Below are 24799 nucleotides of genomic sequence, written 5' to 3' on the forward strand. Positions count from 1 at the left end.
AATTAACTATCACTTTTGCGTCGGATTCGAAAATCTAGACTCACAGGAGAACGACCATAAGGTGCCCGAGGCAGCAACAGACCCTTGGAGACAAGTCGGCTGGAGGCCGATGTATTGAATCTCGACGCAATTTGAGAGTTCTATCGTCATCAGGAGGCGCTGAACGTTGCTATTCACTATCATTTTTGCGTCGGATTCGAAAATCTAGACTCACAGGAGAAGGATCATATGGTGCCCGAGACAGCAATACCCCCTTGGAGACGAGTCCGCTGGAGGCCGATGTATTGAATATCGACGCAATTTGAGTGTTCCATCGTCTTTAGGAGTCCCTGAACGTTACAATTAACTATCATTTATGCGTCGGATTCGAAAATCTAGACTCACAGGAGAACGACCATAAGGTGCCCGAGGCAGCAACAGACCCTTGGGGACAAGTCGGCTGGAAAGCGATGTATTCATTCTTGACGCCATTTGAGTGTTGCATCGTCATTAGGAGGCCCTGAACGTTACAATTAACAATCATTTTAGCGTCGGATTCGAAAATCTACTCACAGGAGAAGTTCATACGGTGCTCGAGACAGCATTATACCCCTTGGAGACAAATCGACTGGAGGCCGATGTATTGAATATCGACGCAATTTGAGTGTTCCATCGTCATTAGGTCGCCCTGAACGTTATAATGAACTATCAGTTTTGCGTTGGATTCAAAAATCTAGACTTACAAGAGAACGATCATAAGGTGCCCGAGGCAGCATTAGACCCTTGGAGACAAGTCGGCTGGAGGACGATGTATTGGATCGCGACGCAATTTGAGTGTTCCATCGTCATTAGGAGGCCCTGAATGTTACAATTAACTATCAGTTTTTCGTCGGATTCGAAACTCTAGACTCACAGCAGACGGACCATTTGGTGCCCGAGGCAGCAATATTCCCTTGGAGACAAGTCGGCTGGAGGTCGCTATATTGAATCTCGACTCAATTTGAGTGTTCCATCGTCATTAGGTGGCCCTGAACGTTACAATTAACGATCAGTTTTGCGACGGGTTCGAAAATCTAGACTCACAGCAGAACGATCACAAGGTGCAAGTGGCAGCTATTGACCCTTGGAGACAAGTCGGTTGGAGGACGATGTATTGGATCGCGACGCAAAATGAGTGTTCCATCGTCATTAGGAGGCCCTGAATGTTACAATTAACTATCAGTTTTTCGTCGGATTCGAAAATCTAGACTCACTGGAGACGGACCATAAGGTGCCCGATGCAGCAATATCCCCTTGCAGACCAGTCCGCTGGAGGACGATGTATTGAATCGCGACGCAATTTGAGTGCTCCATCGTCATTTGGAGGCCCTGAACCTTACAATTAACAATCCTTTTGGCGTCGGTTTCGAAAATCTAGACTCACAGGAGACGGACCACATGGAGCCCGAGGCAGCAATATCCCCTTGTTGACAAGTCGGCTGGAGGAAGATGTATTGACTCTCGACGCAATTTGAGTGTTCCATCGTCTTTAAGAGGCCCTGAGCATTACATTTAACCATCCGTTTTGCGACGGATTCTAAAATGTTGACTCACAGGGGAACGACCATACGGTGCCCGAGGCAGCAATATACCCCTTGGAGACAAATCGACTGGAGGCCGATGTATTGAATATCGACTCAATTTGAGTGTTCCATCGTCATTAGGTCGCCCTGAACGTTATAATGAACTATCAGTTTTGCGTCGGATTCGAAAATCTAGACTTACAAGAGAACGACCATAAGGTGCCCGAGGCAGCATTAGACACTTGGAGACAAGTCGGCTGGAGAACGATGTATTGGATCGCGAAGCAATTTGAGTGTTCCATTGTCATTAGGAGGCCCTGAATGTTACAATTAACTATCAGTTTTTCGTCGGATTGGAAAATCTAGACTCACAGCAGACGGACAATTTGGTGTCCGAGGCAGCGATATCCCCTTGGAGACAAATCGGCTGGAGGACGATGTATTGAATTTCGACGAAATTTGAGTGTTCCATCGTCATTAGGAGGCGCTGAACGTTATAATTCACTATCATTTTTGCGTCGGATTCGAAAATCAAGACTCACAGGAGAAGGATCATATTGTGCCCGAGACAGCTATATCCCCTTGGAGACAAGTCGGCTGGAGGCCGATGTATTGCATCTCGACGAAATTTGAGTGTTCCATCGTCATTAGGAGGCCCTGAACGTTACAATTAACTATCAGTTTCGTTTCGGATTCGAAAATCTAGACTCACATTAGACGGACCACATGGAGCTCGAGGCAGCAATATCCCCTTGGAGACAAGTCGGCTGGAGGTCGATGTATTGAATCCCGACTCAATTTCAGTGTGCCATCGTCATTAGGTGGCCTAGAACGTTACAATTAACAATCAGTTTTGCGTCGGGTTCGAAAATCTAGACTCACAGCAGAACGATCACAAGGTGCCCGTGGCAGCTATTGACCTTTGGAGACAAGTCGGTTGGAGGACGATGTATTGACTCTCGACGCAATTTCAGTGTTCCGTCGTCATTAAGAGGCCCTGAGCATTGCATTTAACTATCAGTTTTGCGTCGGATTCTAAAATGTTGACTCACAGGGGAACGACCATACGGTGCCCGTGGCAGCAATAGACCCTTGGAGACAAATCGGCTGAATGCCTTTGTATTGAATCTAGAGGCAATATGAGTGTTCCATCGTCATTAGGAAGCCCTGAACGTTACAATTAACAATCAGTTTCGCGTCGGATTCGAAAATCTAGACTCACATGAGAGCGAACATATGAGGCCGGAAGCAGTAATATCCCCATGGAGACAAGTCGGCAGGAGGACGATGTATTGAATCTCGACGCAATTTGAGTGTCCCATCGTCATTAGGAGGTCCTAAACGTTACAATTAACTATCATTTTTGCGTCGGATTCGATAATCTAAACTCACAGGAGAACGACCGTAAGGTGCCCGAGGCAGCAACAGACCCTTGGAGACAAGTAGGCTGGAGGCCGTGTATTGAATATCGACGCAATTTGAGTGTTCCATCGTCATTACAAGGCCCTGAACGTTACAATTAACTATCATTTTTGCGTCGGATTCGAGAATCTAGACTCACGGGAGAACGACCATTAGGTGCCCGAGGCAGCAATAGACTCTTGGAAACAAGTCGGCTGGAGGCCGATGTATTGAATCTCGACGCAATTAGAGTGTTCCATCGGCATTAGGAGGCCCTGAACGTTACAGTTAACTATCATTTTAGCGTCGGATTCGAAAATCTAGACTCACAGGACAACGACCATAAGGTGCCCGAGGCAGCAATAGACTCTTGGAGACAAGTCGGCTGGAAACCGATGTATTGATTCTTGACGCAATTTGAGTGTTCCATCGTCATTAGGAGGCCCTGAACGTTACAATTAACAATCATTTTAGCGTCGGATTCGAACATCTACTTACAGGAGAAGTTCATACGGTGCTCGAGACAGCAATATACCCCTTGGAGACAAATAGACTGGAGGCCGATGTATTGAATGTCGACGAAATTTGAGTGTTCCATCGTCATTAGGTCGCCCTGAACGTTATAATGAACTATCAGTTTTGCGTCGGAATCGAAAATCTAGACTTACAAGAGAACGACCATAAGGTGCCCGAGGCAGCTTTAGACCCTTGGAGACAAGTCGGCTGGAGGACGATGTATTGGATCGCGACGCTATTTGAGTGTTCCATCGTCATTAGGTCGCCCTGAACGTCATAATGAAGTATCAGTTTTTCGTCGGATTTGAAAATCTAGACTCACAGCAGACGGACCATTTGGTGCCCGAGGCAGCAATATCCCCTTGGAGACAAATCGGCTGGAGGACGATGTATTGAATCTCGACGCAATTTGAGTCTTGTATCGTCATTAGGAGGCGCTGAACGTTACAATTCACTATCATTTTTGCGTCGGATTCGAAAATCTAGACTCACAGGAGAAGGATCATATTGTGCCCGAGACAGCAATATCCTCGTGGAGACAAGTCGGATGGAGGCCGATGTATTGAATCTCGACGCAATTTTCCATCGTCATTAGGAGGCCCTGAACGTTACAAATAACTATCAATTTCGCGTCGGATTCGAAAATCTAGACTCACAGGAGACGGACCACATGGAGCCCGAGGCAGCAATATCCCCTTGGAGACAAGTCGGCTGGAGGTCGATGTATTGAATCTCCACTCAATTTGAGTGTTCCATCGTCATTAGGAGGCCCTGAATGTTACAATTAACTATCAGTTTTTCGTCGGATTCAAAAATCCAGACTCACTGGAGACGGACAATTTGGTGCCCGAGGCAGCAATATCCCCTTGGAGACCAGTCCGCTGGAGGACGATGTATTGAATCGCGACGCAATTTGAGTGCTGCATCGTCATTTGGAGGCCCTGAACGTTACAATTAACTATCAGTTTCGCGTCGGATTCAAAAATCCAGACTCACAGGAGACGGACCATTTGGTGCCCGAGGCAGCAATATCCCCTTGGAGACAAATCAGATGGAGGACGATGTATTCAATCTCGACGCAATTTGAGAGTTCTATCGTCATCAGGAGGCGCTGAACGTTACTATTCACTATCAGTTTTGCGTCGGATTCTAAAATGTTGACTCACAGGGGAACGACCATACGGTGCCCAAGGCAGCAATAGACCCTTGGAGACAAATCGGCTGAATGCCGATGTATTGAATCTCGAGGCAATTTGAGTGTTCCATCGTCATTAGGAAGCCCTGAACGTTACAATTAGCAATCAGTTTCGCGTCGGATTCGAAAATCTAGACTCACATGAGAGCGAACATAAGAGGCCGGAGGCAGTAATATCCCCATGGAGACAAGTCGGCTGGAGGCCGATGTATTGAATCTCGACGCAATTTTAGTGTTCCATCGTCATTACAAGGCCCTGATCGTTGCAATTAACTATCATATTTGCGTCGGATTCGATAATCTAGACTCACAGGGGAACGACCATAAGGTGCCCGAGGCAGCAATAGACCCTTGGAGACAAGTCGGCTGGAGGACGATGTATTGGATCGCGACGCAATTTGAGTGTTCCATCGTCATTAGGTCGCCCTGAACGTTATAATGAACTATCAGTTTTTCGTCGGATTCGAAAATCTAGACTCACAGGAGAAGGATCATATTGTTCCCGAGACAGCAATAACCCCTTGGAGACAAGTCGGCTGGAGGCCGATGTATTGAATCTCGACCCAATTTGAGTGTTCCATCGTCATTAGGTGGCCCTGAACGTTACAATTAACTATCACTTTCGCGTCGGATTCGAAAATCTAGACTCACAGGAGACGGACCGTTTGGTGCCCGAGGCAGCAATATCCCCTTGGAGACAAATCGGCTGGAGGACGATGTATTGAGTCTCGATGCAATTTGAGAGTTCTATCGTCGTCAGGAGGCGCTGAACGTTACTATTCACTATCATTTTTGCGTCGGATTCGAAAATCTAGACTCACAGGAGAAGGATCATATGGTGCCCGAGACAGCAATATCCCCTTGGAGACAAGTCCGCTGGAGGCCGATGTATTGAATCTCGACGCAATTTGAGTGTTCCATCGTCATTAGGAGGCCCTGAACCTTACAATTAACTATGAGTTTTGCGTCGGATTCGAAAATCTAAACTCATAGGAGAACGACCATAAGGTGCCCGAGGCAGCAACAGACCCTTGGAGACAAGTCGGCTGGAGGAGGATGTATTGAATCTCGACGCAATTTGAGTGTTCCATCGTCATTACAAGGCCCTGAACGTTACAATTAACTGTCATTTTTGCGTCGGATTTGAAAATCTAGACCCACAGGAGAACGACCATAAGGTGCCCGAGGCAGCAATAGACCCTTGGAGACAAGTCGGCTGATGGCCGATGTATTGAATCTCGACGCAATTTGAGTGTTCCATCGTCATTAGGAGGCCCTGAATGTCACAATTAACTATCAGTTTTTCGTCGGATTCGAAAATCTTGACTCACTGGAGACGGACCATAAGGTGCCCGATGCAGCAATATCCCCTTGGAGACCAGTCCTCTGGAGGACGATGTATTGAATCGCGACGCAATTTGAGTGCTCCATCGTCATTTGGTGGCCCTGACCGTTACAATTAACCATCAGTTTCGCGTCGGATCCAAAAATCCAGACTCACATGAGACGGACCATTTGGTGCCCGAGGCAGCAATATCCCCTTGGAGACAAGTCGGCTGGAGGACGATGTATTGAATCTCGACGCAATTTGAGTGTTCCATCGTCATTAGGAGGCGCTGAACGTTACAAATAACTATCAGTTTCGCGTCGGATTCGAAAATCTAAACTCACAGGAGAACGACCATAAGGCGCCCGTGGCAGCAACAGACCCTTGGAGACAAGTCTGCTGGAGGCCGATGTATTGAATCTCGACGCAATTTGAGTGTTCCATCGTCATTACAAGGCCCTGAACGTTACAATTAACTATCACTTTTGCGTCGGATTCGAAAATCTAGACTCACAGGAGAACGACCATAAGGTGCCCGAGGCAGCAACACCCCCTTGGAGACAAGTCGGCTGGAGGCCGATGTATTGAATCTCGACGCAATTTGAGAGTTCTATCGTCATCAGGAGGCGCTGAACGTTGCTATTCACTATCATTTTTGCGTCGGATTCGAAAATCTAGACTCACAGGAGAAGGATCATATGGTGCCCGAGACAGCAATATCCCCTTGGAGACGAGTCCGCTGGAGGCCGATGTATTGAATATCGACGCAATTTGAGTGTTCCATCGTCTTTAGGAGTCCCTGAACGTTACAATTAACTATCATTTATGCGTCGGATTCGAAAATATAGACTCACAGGAGAACGACCATAAGGTGCCCGAGGCAGCAATAGACCCTTGGGGACAAGTCGGCTGGAAAGCGATGTATTCATTCTTGACGCAATTTGAGTGTTCCATCGTCATTAGGAGGCCCTGAACGTTACAATTAACAATCATTTTAGCGTCGGATTCGAAAATCTACTCACAGGAGAAGTTCATACGGTGCTCGAGACAGCAATATACCCCTTGGAGACAAATCGACTGGAGGCCGATGTATTGAATATCGACGCAATTTGAGTGTTCCATCGTCATTAGGTCGCCCTGAACGTTATAATGAACTATCAGTTTTGCGTTGGATTCAAAAACCTAGACTTACAAGAGAACGACCATAAGGTGCACGAGGTAGCATTAGACCCATGGAGACAAGTCGGCTGGAGGACGATGTATTGGATCGCGACGCAATTTGAGTGTTCCATCGTCATTAGGAGGCCCTGAATGTTACAATTAACTATCAGTTTTTCGTCGGATTCGAAAATCTAGACTCACAGCAGACGGACCATTTGGTGCCCGAGGCAGCAATATTCCCTTGGAGACAAGTCGGCTGGAGGTCGATATATTGAATCTCGACTCAATTTGAGTGTTCCATCGTCATTAGGTGGCCCTGAACGTTACAATTAACGATCAGTTTTGCGACGGGTTCGAAAATCTAGACTCACAGCAGAACGATCACAAGGTGCAAGTGGCAGCTATTGACCCTTGGAGACAAGTCGGTTGGAGGACGATGTATTGAATCGCGACGCAATTTGAGTGCTCCATCGTCATTTGGAGGCCCTGAACCTTACAATTAACTATCCTTTTCGCGTCGGTTTCGAAAATCTAGACTCACAGGAGACGGACCACATGGAGCCCGAGGCAGCAATATCCCCTTGTTGACAAGTCGGCTGGAGGAAGATGTATTGACTCTCGACGCAATTTGAGTGTTCCATCGTCTTTAAGAGGCCCTGAGCATTACTTTTAACCATCCGTTTTGCGACGGATTCTAAAATGTTGACTCACAGGGGAACGACCATACGGTGCCCGAGACAGCAATATACCCCTTGGAGACAAATCGACTGGAGGGCGATGTATTGAATATCGACTCAATTTGAGTGTTCCGTCGTCATTAGGTCGCCCTGAACGTTATAATGAACTATCAGTTTTGCGTCGGATCGAAAATCTAGACTTACAAGAGAACGACCATAAGGTGCCCGAGGCAGCATTAGACTCTTGGAGACAAGTCGGCTGGAGAACGATGTATTGGATCGCGAAGCAATTTGAGTGTTCCATCGTCATTAGGAGGCCCTGAATGTTACAATTAACTATCAGTTTTTCGTCGGATTCGAAAATCTAGACTCACAGCAGACGGACCATTTGGTGTCCGAGGCAGCGATATCCCCTTGGAGACAAATCGCCTGGAGGACGATGTATTGAATCTCGACGAAATTTGAGTGTTCCATCGTCATTAGGAGGCGCTGAACGTTACAATTCACTATCATTTTTGCGTCGGATTCGAAAATCTAGACTCACAGGAGAAGGATCATATTGCGCCCGAGACAGCTATATCCCCTTGGAGACAAGTCGGCTGGAGGCCGATGTATTGAATCTCGACGAAATTTGAGTGTTCCATCGTCATTAGGAGGCCCTGAACGTTACAATTAACTATCAGTTTCGTTTCGGATTCGAACATCTAGACTCACATTAGACGGACCACATGGAGCTCGAGGCAGCAATATCCCCTTGGAGACAAGTCGGCTGGAGGTCGATGTGTTGAATCCCGACTCAATTTGAGTGTGCCATCGTCATTAGGTGGCCTAGAACGTTACAATTAACAATCAGTTTTGCGTCGGGTTCGAAAATCTAGACTCACAGCAGAACGATCACAAGGTGCCCGTGGCAGCTATTGACCATTGGAGACAAGTCGGTTGGAGGACGATGTATTGACTCTCGACGCAATTTGAGTGTTCCATCGTCATTAAGAGGCCCTGAGCATTGCATTTAACTATCAGTTTTGCGTCGGATTCTAAAATGTTGACTCACAGGGGAACGACCATTCGGTGCCCGAGGCAGCAATAGACCCTTGGAGACAAATCGGCTGAATGCCGATGTATTGAATCTAGAGGCAATATGAGTGTTCCATCATCATTAGGAAGCCCTGAACGTTACAATTAACAATCAGTTTCGCGTCGGATTCGAAAATCTAGACTCACATGAGAGCGAACATATGAGGCCGGAAGCAGTAATATCCCCATGGAGACAAGTCGGCTGGAGGACGATGTATTGAATCTGGACGCAATTTGAGTGTCCCATCGTCATTAGGAGGCCCTAAACGATACAATTAACTATCATTTTTGCGTCGGATTCGATAATCTAAACTCACAGAAGAACGACCATAAGGTGCCCGAGGCAGCAACAGACCCTTGGAGACAAGTCGGCTGGAGGCCGTGTATTGAATATCGACGCAATTTGAGTGTTCCATTGTCATTACAAGGCCCTGAACGTTACAATTAACTATCATTTTTGCGTCGGATTCGAGAATCTAGACTCACGGGAGAACGACCATTAGGTGCCCGAGGCAGCAATAGACTCTTGGAGACAAGTCGGCTGGAGGCCGATGTATTGAAACTCGACGCAATTTGAGTGTTCCATCGGCATTAGGAGGCCCTGAACGTTACAGTTAACTATCATTTTAGCGTCGGATTCGAAAATCTAGACTCACAGGAGAACGACCATAAGGTGCCCGAGGCAGCAATAGACTCTTGGAGACAAGTCGGCTGGAAACCGATGTATTGATTCTTGACGCAATTTGAGTGTTCCATCGTCATTAGGAGGCCCTGAACGTTACAATTAACAATCATTTTAGCGTCGGATTCGAACATCTACTTACAGGAGAAGTTCATACGGTGCTCGAGACAGCAATATACCCCTTGGAGACAAATCGACTGGAGGCCGATGTATTGAATATCGACGAAATTTGAGTGTTCCATCGTCATTAGGTCGCTCTGAACGTTATAATGAACTATCAGTTTTGCGTCGGAATCGAAAATCTAGACTTACAAGGGAACGACCATAAGGTGCCCGAGGCAGCTTTAGACCCTTGGAGACAAGTCGGCTGGAGGACGATGTATTGGATCGCGACGCTATTTGGGTGTTCCATAGTCATTAGGTCGCCCTGAACGTTATAATGAAGTATCAGTTTTTCGTCGGATTTGAAAATCTAGACTTACAGCAGACGGACCATTTGGTGCCCGAGGCAGCAATATCCCCTTGGAGACAAATCGGCTGGAGGTCGATGTATTGAATCTCCACTCAATTTGAGTGTTCCATCGTCATTAGGAGGCCCTGAATGTTACAATTAACTATCAGTTTTTCGTCGGAATCGAAAATCTAGACTCACTGGAGACGGACAATTTGGTGCCCGAGGCAGCAATATCCCCTTGGAGACCAGTCCGCTGGAGGACGATGTATTGAATCGCGACGCAATTTGAGTGCTCCATCGTCATTTGGAGGCCCTGAACGTTACAATTAACTATCAGTTTCGCGTCGGATTCAAAAATCCAGACTCACAGGAGACTGACCATTTGGTGCCCGAGGCAGCAATATCCCCTTGGAGACAAATCAGCTGGAGGACGATGTATTCAATCTCGACGCAATTTGAGAGTTCTATCGTCATCAGGAGGCGCAGAACGTTACTATTCACTATCAGTTTTGCGTCGGATTCTAAAATGTTGACTCACAGGGGAACGACCATACGGTGCCCAAGGCAGCAATAGACCCTTGGAGACAAATCGGCTGAATGCCGATGTATTGAATCTCGAGGCAATTTGAGTGTTCCAACGTCATTAGGAAGCCCTGAACGTTACAATTAGCAACCAGTTTCGCGTCGGATTCGAAAATCTAGACTCACATGAGAGCGAACATAAGAGGCCGGAGGCAGTAATATCCCCATGGAGACAAGTCGGCTGGAGGCCGATGTATTGAATCTCGACGCAATTTTAGTGTTCCATCGTCATTACAAGGCCCTGAACGTTACAATTAACTATCATTTTTGCGTCGGATTCGAAAATCTAGACTCACAGGAGAACGACCATAAGGTGCCCGAGGCAGCAATAGACCCTTGGAGACAAGTCGGCTGGAGGACGATGTATTGGATTGCGACGCAATTTGAGTGTTCCATCGTCATTAGGTCGCCCTGAACGTTATAATGAACTATCAGTTTTTCGTCGGATTCGAAAATCTAGACTCACAGCAGACGGACCATTTGGTGCCCGAGGCAGCAATATCCCCTTGGAGACAAATCGGCTGGAGGACGATGTATTGAATCTCGACGCAATTTGAGTCTTCTATCGTCATTAGGAGGCGCTGAACGTTACAATTCACTATCATTTTTGCGTCGGATTCGAAAATCTAGACTCACAGGAGAAGGATCATATTGTTCCCGAGACAGCTATATCCCCTTGGAGACAAGTCGGCTGGAGGCCGATGTATTGAATCTCGACCCAATTTGAGTGTTCCATCGTCATTAGGTGGCCCTGAACGTTACAATTAACTATCACTTTCGCGTCGGATTCGAAAATCTAGACTCACAGGAGACGGACCGTTTGGTGCCCGAGGCAGCAATATCCCCTTGGAGACAAGTCGGCTGGAGGTCGATGTATTGATTCTCGACTCAATTAGAGTGTTCCATCGTCATTAGGTGGCCCTGAACGTTACAATTAACAATCAGTTTTGCGTCGGGTTCGAAAATCAAGACTCACAGCGGAACGATCACAAAGTGCCCGTGGCAGCTATTGACCCTATGAGACAAGTCGGTTGGAGGACGATGTATTAGATCGCGACGCAAAATGAGTGTTCCGTCGTCATTAGGAGGCCCTGAATGTCACAATTAACTATCAGTTTTTCGTCGGATTCGAAAATCTTGACTCACTGGAGACGGACCATAAGGTGCCCGATGCGGCAATAGCCCCTTGGAGACCAGTCCGCTGGAGGACGATGTATTGAATCTCGATGCAATTTGAGAGTTCTATCGTCGTCAGGAGAAGCTGAACGTTACTATTCACTATCATTTTTGCGTCGGATTCGAAAATCTAGACTCACAGGAGAACGACCATAAGGTGCTCGAGGCAGCAATAGACCCTTGGAGACAAGTCGGCTGGAGGCCGATGTATTGAATCTCGACGCAATTTGAGTGTTCCATCGACATTAGGAGGCCCTGAATGTTACAATTAACTATCAGTTTTTCGTCGGATTCGAAAATCTAGACTCACTGGAGACGGACCATAAGGTGCCCAATGCAGCAATATCCCCTTGGAGACCAGTCCTCTGGAGGACGATGTATTGAATCGCGACGCAATTTGAGTGCTCCATCGTCATTTGGTGGCCCTGAACGTTACAATTAACTATCAGTTTCGCGTCGGATTCAAAAATCCAGACTCACATAAGACGGACCATTTGGTGCCCGAGGCAGCAATATCCCCTTGGAGACAAGTCGGCTGGAGGACGATGTATTGAATCTCGACGCAATTTGAGTGTTCCATCGTCATTAGGAGGCGCTGAACGTTACAATTAACTATCAGTTTTGCGTCGGGTTCGAAAATGTAGACTCACAGGAAAACGATCATAATGTGAACGAGGCTGCAATAGACCATTTTAGAGAAGTCGGCTTGAGGACGATGTATTGGATCGCGACGCAATTTGAGTGTTCCATCGTCATTAGGAGGCCCTGAATGTTACAATTAACTATCAGTTTTTCGTCGGATCCAAGATCTTGACTCACTGGAGACGGACCATAAGGTGCCCGAGGCAGCAATATCCCCTTGGAGATATTTCCGCTGGAGGACGATGTATTGAATCGCGACGCAATTTGAGTGCTCCATCGTCATTAGGAGGCCCTGAACGTTACAATTAACAATTAGTTTTGCGTCGGATTAGAAAATCTAGACTCACAGGAGAACGAGCATTAGGTGCCCGGGGCAGCAATAACCCCTTGGAGACCAGTCCGCTGGAAGACGATGTATTGAATCGCGACGCAAATTGTGTGCTCCAGCGTCATTAGGAGGCCCTGAACGTTACAATTAACTATGAGTTTTGCGTCGGATTCGAAAACGTAGAATCACCGGAGACGGACCATGTGGTGCCCGAGGCAGCGATATCCCCTTTGGAGACAAGTCGGCTGGAGGCCGATGTATTGAATCTCGACGCAATTTGAGTGTTCCATCGTCATAACAAGGCCCTGAACGTTACAGTTAACTATCATTTTAGCGTCGGATTCGAAAATCTACTAACAGGAGAAGGATCATATGGTGCACGAGACTGCAATATCCCCTTGGATACAAGTCGACTGGCGGTCGATGTATTGACTCTCGACGGAATTTGTGTGCTCCATCGTCATTAGAAGGCCCTGAACGTTACAATTGACTATGAGTTTTGCGTCGGATTCGAAAACGTAGAATCACCGGAGACAGACCATGTGGTGCCCGAGTCAGCGATATCCCCTTGGAGACAAGTCGACTGGAGGACGATGTAGTGAATCTCGACTCAATTTGAGTGTTCTTTCGTCATTAGGAGGCCTGAACGTTACAATTTACTATCTGTTTTGCGTCGGATTCGAAAATCTAGACTCACAGGAGAGGGACAATGTGGTGCCCGAGAAAGCAATATCCACTTGAAGACAAGTCGGCTGGAGGCCGATGTATTGAATCTCGACGCAATTTGAGTGTTTCATCGTCATTAGGAGGCGCTGAACGTTACAATTAACTAGCATTTTTGCGTTGGATTCGAAAATCTAGACTCACTGGAGACGGACCATATGGTGCCCGAGGCAGCAATATCCCCTTGAAGGCAAGTCGGCTGGAGGCCGATGAATTGAATCTCGACGCAATATGAGTGTTCCATCGCCATTAGGAGGCCCTGAACATTACAATTAACTATCAGTTTTGCGTCGGATTCTAAAATCTACACTCACAGGGGAACGACTATAAGGTGCATGAGGCAGCAATAGACCCTTGGAGACAAATCGGCTGAATGACGATGTATTGAATATCGACGCAATTTGAGTGATCCATCGTCAATTGAAGGCCCTGAACGTTACAATTAACTATCATTTTTGCGCCGGATTCGATAATCTAGACTCTCAGGAGAACGAACATAAGGTGCCCGACGCAGCAATAGACCCTTGGAGACAAGTCGGCTGGAAGACGATGTATTGACTCTCGACGCAATTTGAGTGTTCCATCGTCATTAGGAGGCGCTGAACGTTACAATTAACTATCATTTTAGCGTCGGATTCGAAAATCTACTCACAGGAGAAGGAACATATGGTGCCCGAGACAGCAATATCCCCTTGGATACAAGTCGGCTGGAGGACGATTTATTGACTCTCGACGCAATTTGAATGATCCATCGTCATGAGGAGGCCCTGAATGTTACAATTAACTATCAGTTTTTCGTCGGATTCGAAAATCTAGACTCACTGGAGACGGACCATAAGGTGCCCGAGGCAGCAATATCCCCTTGGAGACCATTCCGCTGGAGGACGATGTATTGAATCGCGACGCAATTTGAGTGCTCCATCGTCATTAGGAGCCCTGAACGTTATAATTAACTATCAGTATCGCGTCGGATTCGAAAATCTAGACTCACACGAGAAGGACCATACGGTGCCCGAGGCAGCAATATCCCCTTGGAACAAGTCGACTGGAGGACGATGTATTGAATCTCGACGCAATTTGAGTGTTCCATCGTCATTAGGAGGCGCTGAACGTTACAATAAACTATCAGTTTTGCGTCGGGTTCGAAAATGTAGTCTCACAGGAGAACGGTCATAATGTGCCCGAGGCAGCAATAGACCATTGGAGACAAGTTAGCTGGAGGACGATGTATTGGATCGCGACGTAATTTGAGTGTTCCATCGTCATTAGGAGGTCCTGAATGTCACAATTAACTATCAGTTTTTCGTCGCATTCGAAGATCTAGACTCACTGGAGACGGACCATAAGGTGCCCGAGGCAGCAATATCCCCTTGGGGACCATTCCGCTGGAGGACGATGTATTTAATCGCGACGCAATTTGAGTGCTCCACCGTCATTAGGAGGCCCTGAAGGTTACAATTAACAAGCAGTTTTGCGTCGGATTAGAAAATCTAGACTCTCAGGAGAACGAGCATAAGGTGCCCGACGCAGCAATATCCCCTTGGAGACCAGTCCGCTGGAGGACGATGTATTGAATCGCGACGCAATTTGATTGCTCCATCGTCATTTGGAGACCCTGAACGTTACAATTAACTATCAGTTTCGCGTCGGATTCAAAAATCCAGACTCACAGGAGACGGACCATTTGGTGCCCGAGGCAGCAATATCCCCTTGGAGACAAATCAGCTGGAGGACGATGTATTGAATCTCGACGCAATTTGAGAGTTCTATCGTCATCAGGAGGCGCTGAACGCTACTATTCACTATCATTTTTGCGTCGGATTCGAAAATCTAGACTCACAGGAGAAGGATCATATGGTGCCCGAGACAGCAATATCCCCTTGGAGACAAGTCCGCTGGAGGCCGATGTATTGAATCTCGACGCAATTTGAGTGTTCCATCGTTATTAGGATCCCCTGAACCTTACAATTAACTATCAGTTTCGCGTCGGATTCGAAAATCTAGACTCACAGGAGACGGACCACATGGAGCCCGAGGCAGCAACATCCCCTTGTAGACAAGTCGGCTGGAGGAAGATGTATTGACTCTTGACGCAATTTGAGTGTTCCATCGTCATTAAGATGCCCTGAGCATTACATTTAACTATCAGTTTTCTAAAATGTTGACTCACAGGGGAACGACCATACGGTGCCCGATTGGAGACAAATCGGCTGAATGCCGACGTATTGAATCTCGAGGCAATTTGGGTGTTCCATCGTCAATAGGAAGCCCTGAACGTTACAATTAACAATCAGTTTCGCGTCGGATTCGAAAATCTAGACTCACATGAGAGCGAACATAAGAGGCCGGAGGCAGTAATATCCCCATGGAGACAAGTCGGCTGGAGGACGATGTATTGAATGTCGACGCAATTTGAGTGTCCCATCGTCATTAGGAGGCCCCAAACGTTACAATTAACTATCATTTTTGCGTCGGATTCGAAAATCTAGACTCACAGGAGAACGACCATAAAGTGCCCGAGGCAGCAATAGACCCTTGGAGACAAGTCGCCTGGAGGCCGATGTATTGAATCTCGACGCAATTTGAGTGTTCCATCGGCATTAGGAGGCCCTGAACGTTACAGTTAACTATCATTTTAGCGTCGGATTCGAAAATCCACTAACAAGAGAAGGATCATATGGGGCACGAGACTGCAATATTCCCTTGGATACAAGTCGACTGGAGGTCGATGTATTGACTCTGGACGCAATTTGAGTGTTCCATCGTCATTAGGAGTCCCTGAACGTTACAATTAACTATCATTTATGCGTCGGATTCGAAAATCTAGACTCACAGGAGAACGACCATAAGGTGCCCGAGGCAGCAATAGACCCTTGGAGACAAGTCGGCTGGAGGACGATGTATTGCATCTCGTCGCAATTTGAGTGTTCCATCTCCATTAGGAGGCCCTGAACGTTACAATTAACTTTAATTTTATCGTCGGATTCGAAAATCTAGACTCACAGGAGAACGACCATAAGGTGCCCGAGGCAGCAACAGACCATAGGAGACAAGTCGGCTGGTGGCCGATGTATTGAATCTCGACCAAATTTGAGTGTTCCATCGCCAATAGCAGGCCCTGAACGTTACAATTAACTATTATTTTTGCGTCGGATTCGAAAATCTAGACTCACAGGAGAACGACCATAAGGTGCCCGAGGCAGCAGTAGCCCTTGGAAACAAGTCGGCTGGACGCTGATGTATTGAATCTCGACGCAATTTGAGTGTTCCATCGTCATTAGGAGGCTCTGAACGTTACAATTAACTTTCAGTTTCGCGTCAGATTCAAAGATCTAGACTCACAGGAGACGGACCGTTTGGTGCCCGTGGCAGCAATATCCCCTTGGAGACAAGTAGGCTGAAGGACGATGTAGTGAATCTCGGCCCAATTTGAGTGTTCCTTCGTCATTAGGAGACCCTGAACGTTACAATTAACTATCTGTTTTGCGTTGGATTCAAAAATCTAGACTTACAGGAGAACGACCATAAGGTGCTCGAGGCAGCAATAGACCCTTGGAGACAAGTCGGCTCCAGGCCGATGTATTGAACCTCGACGCACTTTGAGTGTTCCATCGTCATTAGGAGGCCCTGAACATTACAATTAACTATCAGATTTACGTCGGATTCTAAAATGTAGACTCACAGGGGAACGACCATAAGGTGCCCTAAGCAGCAATATCCCCTTGGAGACAAGTCGGCTGGAGGACGATGTATTGAATCTCGACGCAATTTGAGTGTTCCATCGTCATTAGGAGGCGCTGAACGTTACAATTAACTATCAGTTTTGCGTCGGGTTCGAAAATGTAGACTCACAGGAGAACGATCATAATGTGCCCGAGGCAGCAATAGACCATTGGAGATAAGTCGGCTGGAGGACGATGTATTGGATCGCGACGCAATTTGAGTGTTCCATCGTCATTAGGAGGCTCTGAATGTTACAATTAACTATCAGTTTTTCGTCGGATTCGAAGATCTAGACTCACTGGAGACGGACCATAAGGTGCCCGAGGCAGCAATATCCCCTTGGAGATATTTCCGCTGCAGGACGATGTATTGAATCGCGACGCAATTTGAGAGCTCTATCGTCATTAGGAGGCCCTGAACGTTACAATTAACTATGAGTTTTGCGTCGGATTCGAAAACGTAGAATCACCGGAGACGGACCATGTGGTGCCCGAGGCAGCAATATCCCCTTGGAGATATTTCCGCTGCAGGACGATGTAGTGAATCTCGACGCAATTTGAGTGTTCCTTCGTCATTAGGAGGCCTGAACGTTACCATTTACTATCTGTTTTGCGTCGGATTCGAAAATCTAGACTCACAGAGAAGGTGCCCGTGGCAGCAATAGACCCTTGGAGACAAGTCGGCTCTAGGCCTATGTATTGAATCTCGACACAATTTGAGTGTTCCATCGTCCTTAGGAGGCCCTGAATGTTACAATTAACCATCAGTTCTTCGTCGGATTCGAAAATCTAGACTCACTGGAGACGGACCATAAGGTGCCCGAGGCAGCATTAGACCCTTGGAGACAAGTCGGCTGGAGGACGATGTATTGGATCGCGACGCAATTTGAGTGTTCTATCGTCATTAGGAGGCCCTGAATGATACAATTAACTATCAGTTTTTCGTCGGATTCGAAAATCTAGACTCACAGAAGACGGACCATTTGGTGCCCGAGGCAGCAATATCCCCTTGGAGTCAAATCGGCTGGAGGACGATGTATTGAATCTCGACGCAATTTGAGTCTTCTATCGCCATTAGGAGGCGCTGAACGTTACAATTCTTTATCATTTTTGCGTCGGATTCGAAAATCTAGACTCACAGGAGAAGAATCATATAATGCCCGAGACAGCAATATCCCCTTGGAGACAAGTCGGCTGGAGGCCGATGTATTGAATCTCGACGCAATTTGAGTGTTCCATCGTCATTAGGAGGCCCTGAACGTTACAATTAACTATCAGTTTTTCGTCGGATTCGAAAATCTAGACTCACTGGAGACGGACCGTAAGGTGCCCGATGCAGCAATATCCCCTTGGAGACCAGTCCGCTGGAGGACGATGTATTGAATCGCGACGCAATTTGAGTGCTCCATCGTCATTAAGAGGCCCAGAGCATTACATTTAACTATCAGTTTTGCGTCGGATTCTAAAATGTTGACTCACATGGGAACGACCATACGGTGCCCGAGGCAGCAATAGACCCTTGGAGACAAATCGGCTGAATGCCGATGTATTGAATCTCGAGGCAATTTGAGTGTTCCATCGTCATTACAAGGCCCTGAACGTTACAATTAACTATCATTTTTCCGTCGGATTCGAAAATCTAGACTCACAGGAGAACGACCGTAAGGTGCCCGAGGCAGCAATAGACCCTTGGAAACAAGTCGGCTGGAGGCTGATGTATTGAATCTCGACGCAATTTGAGTGTTCCATCGGCAATAGGAGGCCCTGAACGTTACAGTTAACTATCATTTTAGCGTCGGATTCGAAAATCTACTAACAGGAGGAGGATCATATGGTGCACGAGACTGCAATATCCCCTTGGATACAAGTCGACTGGAGGCTGATGTATTGAATCTCGACGCACCTTGGGTGTTCCATCGTCATTAGGAGGCCCTGAACATTACAATTAACTATCAGTTTTACGTCGGATTCTAAAATGTAGAATCACAGGGGAACGACCATAAGGTGCCCTTTGCAGCAATATCCCCTTGGAGACAAGACGGCTGGTGGACGATGTATTGGATCGCGACGCAATTTGAGTGTTCCATCGTCATTAGGAGGCGCTGAAAGTTACTATTAACTAGCATTATTGCGTCGGATTCGAAAATCTAGACTCACAGGAGAGGCACAATGTGGTGCCCGAGAAAGCAATATCCACTTGAAGACAAGTCGGCTGGAGGCCGATGTATTGACTCTCGACGCAATTTGAGTGTTCCATCGTCATTAGGAGGCGCTGAACAATACAATTAACTAGCATTTTTGCGTCGGATTCGAAAATCTAGACTCACTGGAGACGGACCATATGGTGCCCGGGGCTACAATATCCCCTTGAAGGCAAGTCGGCTGGAGGCCGATGAATTGAATCTCGACGCAATTTGAGTGTTCCATCGTCATTAGGAGGCCCTGAACAATACAATTAACTATCATTTTTGCGTCGGATTCGAAAATCTAGACTCTCAGGAGAACGAACATAAGGTGCCCGAGGCAGCAATAGACCCTTGGAGTCAAGTCGGCTGGAAGACGATGTATTGACTCTCGACGCAATTTGAGTGTTCCATCGTCATTAGGAGGCGCTGAACGTTACAATTAACTATCATTTTAGCGTCGGATTCGAAAATCTACTCACAGGAGAAGGAACATATGGTGCCCGAGACAGCAATATCCCCTTGGATACAAGTCGGCTGGAGGACGATTTATTGACTCTCGACGCAATTTGAATGATCCATCGTCATTAGGAGGCCCTGAATGTTACAATGAACTATCAGTTTTTCGTCGGATTCGGAGATCTAGACTCACTGGAGACGGCCCATAAGGTGCCCTGGCAGCAATATCCCCTTGGAGACCATTCCGCTGGAGGACGATGTATTTAATCGCGACGAAATTTGAGTGCTCCATCGTCATTAGGATTCCCTGAACGTTACAATTAACAATCAGTTTTGCGTCGGATTAGAAAATCTAGACTCACTGGAGAACGAACATAAGGTGCCCGAGTCAGCAATATCCCCTTGGAGACCAGTCTGCTGGAGGACGATGTATTGAATCGCGACGCAATTTGTGTGCTCCATCGTCATTAGGAAGCCCTGAACGTTGCAATTATCTATGAGTTTTGCGTCGGATTCGAAAACGTAGAATCACCGGAGTCGGACCATGTGGTGCCCGAGGCAGCGATATGCCCTTGGAGACAAGTCGGCTGGAGGACGATGTAGTGAATCTCGACGCAATTTGAGTGTTCCATCGTCATTAGAAGGCACTGAACGTTACAATTAATTATCATTTTTGCGTCGGATTCGAAAATTTAGACTCTCAGGAGAACGAACATAAGGTGCCCGAGGCAGCAATAGACCCTTGGAGACAAGTCGGCTGGAGGACGATGTCTTGACTCTCGACGCAATGTGAGTGTTCCATCGTCATTAGGAGGCGCTGAACGTTACAATTAACTATCATTTTAACGTTGGATTCGAAAATCTACTCACAGGAGAAGCAACATATGGTGCCCGAGACAGCAATATCCCCTTGAATACAAGTCGGCTGGAGGACTATGTATTGACTCTCGACGCAATTTGATTGATCCATCGTCATTAGGAGGCCCTGAATGTTACAATTAACTATCAGTTTTTCGTCGGATTCGAAAATCTAGACTCACTGGAGACGGACCATAAGGTGCCCGAGGCAGCAATATCCCCTTGGAGACCAGTCCGCTGGAGGACGAAGTATTGAATCGCGACGCAATTTGAGTGCTCCATCGTCTTTAGGTGGCCCTGAACGTTACAATTAACTAGCAGTTTTGCGTCGGATTCGAAAACGCAGAATCACCGGAGAAGGACCATGTGGTGCCCGAGGCAGCGATATCCCCTTGGAGACTAGTCGGCTGGAGGACGATGTAGTGAATCTCGACGCAAATTGAGTGTTCCATCGTCATTAGGAGGCCCTGAACGTTACAATTAACTATCTGTTTTGCGATGGATTCGAAAATCTAGACTCACATGTGACGGACCACATGGAACCCGATGCAGCAATATCGCCTTGTAGACAAATCGACTGGAGGTCGATGTATTGACTGTCGACGCAATTTGAGTGTTCCATCGTCATTAGGAGGCGCTGAACGTTACAATTAACTATCTGTTTTGCGTCGGATACGGCAATCTAGACTCACAGGAGAACGACAGTAAGGTGCCCGAGGCAGCAATAGACTCTTGGAGACAAGTCGGCTGAAGGACGATGTATTGAATCTCGACGCAATTTGAGTGTTCCATCGTCATTAGAAGGCCCTGAACGTTACAATTAACTATCTGATTTGCGTCGGATTCGAAAATCTAGACTCACAGGAGACGGACCACATGGAACCCGATGCAGCAATATCCCCTTGTAGACAAGTCGACTGGAGGTCGATGTATTGACTCTCGACGCAATTTGAGTGTCCATCGTCATTAGGAGGCACTGAACGTTACAATTAACTAGCTTTATTGCGTCGGATTCGAAAATCTAGACTCACAGGAGAGGGACAATGTGGTGACCGAGAAAGCAATATCCACTTGAAGACAAGTCGGCTGGAGGCCGATGTATTGAATCTCAACGCAATTTGAGTCTTGCATCGTCATTAGGAGGCGCAGAACGTTACAATTAACTATCATTTTAGCGTCGGATTCGAAAATCTAATCACAGGAGAAGCAGCATTTTGTGCCCGAGACAGCAATATCCCCTTGGAGACAAGTCGGCTGGAGGTCGATGTATTGAATCTCGACTCAATTTGAGTGTTCCATCGTCATTACAAGGCCCTGAACGTCACAATTAACTATCATTTTTGCGTCAGATTCGAAAATCTAGACTCACAGGAGAACCACCATAAGGTGCCCGAGGCAGCAATACACCCTTGGAGACAAGTCGGCTGGAGGCCGATGTATTGAATCTCGACGCAATTTGAGTGCTCCATTGTCATTAAGAGGCCCTGAGCATTACATTTAACTATCAGTTTTGCGTCGGGTTCGAAAATCTAGACTCGCTGGAGACGGACCATAAGGTGCCCGATGCAGCAATATCCCCTTGGAGACCAGTCCGCTGGAGGACGATGTATTGAATCGCGACGCAATTTGAGTGCTCCATCGTCATTAAGAGGCCCTGAGCATTACATTTAACTATCAGTTTTGCGTCGGATTCTAAAATGTTGACTCACATGGGAACGACCATACGGTGCCCGAGGCAGCAATAGACCCTTGGAGACAAATCGGCTGAATGCCGATGTATTGAATCTCGAGGCAATTTGAGTGTTCCATCGTCATTAGGAAGCCCTGAACGTTACAATTAACAATCAGTTTCGCGTCGGATTCGAAATTCTAGACTCACATGAGAGCGAACATAAGAGGCCGGAGGCAGTAATATCTCCATGGAGACAAGTCGGCTGGAGGACGATGTATTGAATCTTGACGCAATGTGAGTGTCCCATCGTCACTAGGAGGCCCTAAACGTTACAATTAACTATCATTTTTGCGTCGGATTCGATAATCTAAACTCACAGGAGAACGACTATAAGGTGCCCGAGGCAGCAACAGACCCTTGGAGACAAGTCGGCTGCAGGCCGATGTATTGAATCTCGACGCACTTTGGGTGTTCCATCGTCATTAGGAGGCCCTGAACATTACAATTAACTATCAGTTTTACGTCGGATTCTAAAATGTAGAATCACAGGGGAATGACCATAAGGTGCCCTATGCAGCAATATCCCCTTGGAGACAAGTCGGCTGGTGGACGATGAATTGGATCGCGACGCAATTTGAGTGTTCCATTGTCATTAGGAGGCGCTGAACGTTACAATTAACTAGCATTATTGCGTCGGATTCGAAAATCTAGACTCACAGGAGAGGCACAATGTGGTGCCCGAGAAAGCAATATCCACTTGAAGACAAGTCGGCTGGAGGCCGATGTATTTAATCTCGACGCAATTTGAGTGTTCCATCGTCATTAGGAGGCCCTGAACAATGCAATTAACTATCATTTTTGCGTCGTATTCGAAAATCTAGACTCTCAGGAGAACGAACATAAGGTGCCCGAGGCAGCAATAGACCCTTGGAGACAAGTCGGCTGGAAGACGATGTATTGACTCTCGACGCAATTTGAGTGTTCCATTGTCATTAGGAGGCGCTGAACGTTACAATTAACTATCATTTTAGCGTCGGATTCGAAAATCTACTCACAGGAGAAGGAACATATCGTGCCCGAGACAGCAATATCCCCTTTGATACAAGTCGGCTGGAGGACGATGTATTGACTCTCGACGCAATTTGAATGATCCATCGTCATTAGGAGGCCCTGAATGTTACAATTAACTATCAGTTTTTCGTCGGATTCGAAGATCTAGACTCACTGGAGACGGACCATAAGGTGCCCTAGGCAGCAATATCCCCTTGGAGACCATTCCGCTGGAGGACGATGTATTTAATCGCGACGCAATTTGAGTGCTCCATCGTCATTAGGAGGCCCTGAACGTTACAATTAACAATCAGTTTTGCGTCGGATTAGAAAATCTAGACTCACAGGAGAACGAACATAAGGTGCCCGAGGCAGCAATATCCCCTTGGATACCAGTCTGCTGGAGGACGATGTATTGAATCGCGACGCAATTTGTGTGCTCCATCGTCATTAGGAAGCCCTGATCGTTGCAATTATCTATGAGTTTTGCGTCGGATTCGAAAACGTAGAATCACCGGAGACGGACCATGTGGTGCCCGAGGCAGCGATATGCCCTTGGAGACAAGTCGGCTGGAGAACGATGTAGTGAATCTCGACGCAATTTGAGTGTTCCATCGTCATTAGAAAGCCCTGAACGTTACAATTAACTATCATTTTTGCGTCGGATTCGAAAATTTAGACTCTCAGGAGAACGAACATAAGGTGCCCGAGGCTGCAATAGACCCTTGGAGACAAATCGGCTGAATGCCGATGTATTGAATCTCGAGGCAATTTGAGTGTTCCATCGTCATTAGGAAGCCCTGAACGTTCCAATTAACAATCAGTTTCGCGTCGGATTCGAAATTCTAGACTCACATGAGACGGACCACATGGAGCCCGAGGCAGCAATATCCCCTTGGAGACAAGTCGGCTGGAGGTCGATGTATTGAATCTCGACTCAATTTGAGTGTTCCATCGTCATTAGGTGGCCCTGAACGTTACTATTAACTATCAGTTTTGCGTCGGGTTCGAAAATCTAGACTCACATGAGAACGAACATAAGAGGCCGGAGGCAGTAATATCCCCATGGAGACTAGTCGGCTGGAGGACGATGTATTGAATCTCGACGCAACTTGAGTGTTCCATCGTCATTAGGAGGCGCTGAACGTTACTATTAACTAACAGTTCTGCGTCGCATTCGAATACGTAGAATCACCGGAGACGAACCATGTGGTGCGCGAGGCAGCGTTATCCCTCTGGAGACAAGTCGGCTGGAGGACGATGTAGTGAATCTCGACGCCATTTGTGTGTTCCATCGTCATTAGGATGCCCTAAGCGTTACAATTAAGTATCAGTATTTCATCGGATTCGAAAATCTAGACTCAGTGGAGACG

Source organism: Schistocerca serialis, unplaced genomic scaffold, assembly GCF_023864345.2.
Source record: "Schistocerca serialis cubense isolate TAMUIC-IGC-003099 unplaced genomic scaffold, iqSchSeri2.2 HiC_scaffold_1393, whole genome shotgun sequence".
NCBI classification, from domain to species: domain Eukaryota; kingdom Metazoa; phylum Arthropoda; class Insecta; order Orthoptera; family Acrididae; genus Schistocerca; species Schistocerca serialis.